The 3,257-nt window shown below is 40.5% G+C and overlaps 1 long non-coding RNA gene across 2 annotated transcripts; it reads right to left on the bottom strand.

Moving 5' to 3' along the window:
* Window positions 1-271: 271 nt before the first annotated feature.
* On the bottom strand, window positions 272-3,225 carry LOC103146374 (uncharacterized). 2 transcript variants are annotated; one of them, XR_477125.2, is made up of 3 exons: window positions 2,948-3,225; window positions 2,183-2,339; window positions 272-641 (listed from the first exon to the last, which is right to left on the bottom strand). It is a non-coding gene; the product is annotated as an uncharacterized LOC103146374 (long non-coding RNA). The 2 variants fall into 2 exon arrangements; XR_001663640.1 differs by lacking the exon at window positions 2,948-3,225 and adding an exon at window positions 2,419-2,647.
* Between the last annotated feature and the right edge of the window lie 32 nt (window positions 3,226-3,257).

Genomic DNA, 3,257 nt, shown 5'->3' with positions numbered 1-3,257 from the left:
GTGACTAAATGGGGAAAAAGTTCCAAGGTGAATGAATACTTCTGCAAGGCATTATATTTGTTCCTTGACCTAATGCCAAAACTAACCAAAGGCAGCAAGCCCAAATCCAGACTGACCAAATCACAGCCAATTTAAAAACGGCAAGAAGCACCGCAACCATAAATCAATTCTCATTTCTAAGTAAGTTTGTGCTCCTGATTCAGTGCTTTTCACAAGACTGTATACTAACTTGACTAAACAAGTATTCAAAAAACACAAAAGACACAAGAACTTAAGTGTAAAATTGTTTGTCTTTAGCCATTTTTAATTAAATTTGAAAAATGCAGACATGCAAATTCCATTTGACCAAGAATTTTGTTGAAAACCATCCCAACTGCAGCTGATAGAAAACAAAGAACTAAGATCTGTGCCATCTTTGAATGCTGCACTGTATCTGCTAAACTTGAAGCCCATTCAAGGGAGGTAAATGGCAAATCATTTTATGCAAATCAACACAATACCACATAAGTGTTAGCGTGGATTCTAGTATTCCATAAAGAAACCAGAGAAGTTGTGATACAGTGTCTGAAAGTGTTGAAAGGAGAATTTGCCTGCAGATCTTCTCGCAGCTTGTGCTCGTCTTGGCAGCTTTGCTGACAGGTCTGAACAGAAAAAAGACGGGAAAAACAAAGATGTTTAAAAATGCACAAATTGCAAGCAGGTGTTACCAGAAAACATAAACATCCAATCTATGCTACACCTCACATTCATCCAGCACAACCAAACAAAACTTCTGCTTGTTTTAATTAAGGCTGCGTAAATAGTGCACCAATAGTGTGTTTCAGAGCAATTTTGTTGCTCCGAGCGTCACTCTTCGTAGTTTGATGAGGGTCCAGCTTTCTGGCTCACAGCAGTTGGTATTAGCATGTGATCATGATGTAAAACCTGGAAATCCTTTTCAGATGTCTCCTTTTAAAAATTCTTTTTTTCTTCTCACCGCCAACATTAAAGAAAGGTAAAGACAAAAGCAATCAGAATCAAGACGTTTACGTCCAGTCTAGTTTCTGAATCTCCTTGAAGTTATTGTCACTTCACAAATATCAGTTCATTAACATTTAGACCTCTTAAGATGAAAGGAGGACGGAAGCCTATTGTCTCATTTTATGGTAATTTGTGAATGTACAGCACGGCGCCAAAGTCTTCTCTCATTTCTTCATGTTGTCACACTTGTTGACGCTGCTGTTACAAACAACCAGCTTCTTTGAAACGTTAGACATTTTCCTACCCGCAGCCTGTCAATTTACTGAACTTAATCAACGGAAAACAACAAGAATAACCAAGTTTGAAAGACAGGAAGCATATTTTGGTATAAACAAGTAGATTCTCAAATCTACTTGTTTTCTCAGTTGAAAACTGTGCAGACATACTATATAAAGAACACTATTTCTCTCATTATATGTGGCAGAACTTTGTTGGAAAAAATATCTCATTGAAAGCACAGACCTCAATGTATTTTTTTTTTGGGGGGAGGAGGGGGATTTATATGGTGGATCAACACCAACAAATAAAAACTGAAAAGCATAGGGTGCATTTGTATTTGGCACCCTATGATGTAATACCCCTAAAAAAAATTCCCAACTAGCTTCTGAAGTCACCTAACTGGGGATTAGGGATGCTATTGTAGAGATGCTTAAAGCAGGCCAGGCTATTCAACTGTAAACCGTATCCTAAGCTTTGAGCATTTCAAGTGTTGAGCCAATCATCTGAAGACAGAAAGCAAGGCAAACCTGCAAACCCTTAGTCATCCACCTAAAGCCAACAAGGGGAGTTTTAGTTACAGAGGCCATACTTCTAAAGTTTTTATTTTCTGAAGACCGTGCATCATTTTCTTGCAACTGTTTTAATTTGTCATGTAAAGTCAAAATAAAATACAGACTTGGATCTCTATTCACAGGTTATGTGCCTTGTCGTTTCTTGTTTAATTTTTAAAGAAAACCCTTTCGGTCCAAGTATTCCTGAGTTACCTCTTAAAGCCCACATTAAATACCCAGACACAGCATCACAGTGTCAGTCTCAGTCGTTCTGGCTTGGGACTGAACAAACAGCCGGCAAGTACTCCTAGAGCAATGGTGTATTAAATGCTATGCTGCTCAGGAGAATTCCCTGCGTGGCAGCCAAGGCAACAATCATTAGCAAATCTTACCAGCTTCCTGCAGCTTTGGTCCAGCACTGTCTTGCTGTCAGGGCCTCGCAGCACGCTCCTGGCCAACCACACCATACCCAGGGAGCTGTAGGAAATCAGCCGTCTCCGTTCCACCAAGGAGACCAGACATATTAGGCTGCGAGCTGCAGAGCACCCTCTGGGTGAAAGATTAATTAGAGCTGACAAATCGCATACTATTGGAAACAAGCCCAATACATCACACAAAGATGGCTCACATGGAGCAAATGAAAGTGATTCAGTGGCTCCAAGAGGCCTGAAGTATTCCTCCAAGTCCTGTTGTATTATGGTTAGCACACTACTGCTGCTTCCCCTCTTGTGAAAAAAGTATTCAACCAGGAGTGTTTGGCTCAAGAACATGCAAATGTAATGCTGTAATGTAATGTTCACCTTTTTTTTTTAACATAGACACAAGCAGCAGCTGTCATCAGTTTGACACCCAGTTTCAGTTTTGCTACTATGAGGTAAATCTCATAGTAGGTATGAGATTTACCTACTATTCTCAGAGGTTCTCAAAAAGTAAAATCATGCTGAGCTCCAGTTACCCGAGAAGTGGAAACTCGGACGTTTGACGTTAGACCCAAGGTAACAGCGGTCTAGTTAAAAAGTCGGGATTTCAACATGGCGACGCCCACAAACATCGTTTACAATAGTTCTGACAACCATATATTTTTTTTAACGTTACGTTTCATAAGCTAATACCACGTTCAATTTTTTTCAGATTAGAGTTCCAGGTGCAACATGTACCATTGATTTGTCTGTCTTGTAAAGTAAACACTTTTTTCACCACTTCTTGCAATGTTAATGCGAGGAGCGGCCATTATGAAGCGCGAAGTCCGCCTTACAAGTCCAAAATGGGGTCGTTGCAGTTGCTCCAGCTTCATAGGGTGTTGCAGTTAATTTTTCCGACTGGGAAGACGAGATTTCCCAGTTCCGTGTACAACTGGAACGCACATGGACATAATATAAGGATAGACTCCTCATGGACCGCTCTCGCCTATTGTCGCTGACGGGATTTAGGACGGCCATCTTGTAGCGGTACTCCACTCCACTCAGC

Source organism: Poecilia formosa, unplaced genomic scaffold, assembly GCF_000485575.1.
Source record: "Poecilia formosa unplaced genomic scaffold, Poecilia_formosa-5.1.2 Scaffold157, whole genome shotgun sequence".
NCBI classification, from domain to species: Eukaryota; Metazoa; Chordata; class Actinopteri; order Cyprinodontiformes; family Poeciliidae; genus Poecilia; species Poecilia formosa.
This window is presented reverse-complemented; position numbering and strand designations above follow the sequence as displayed.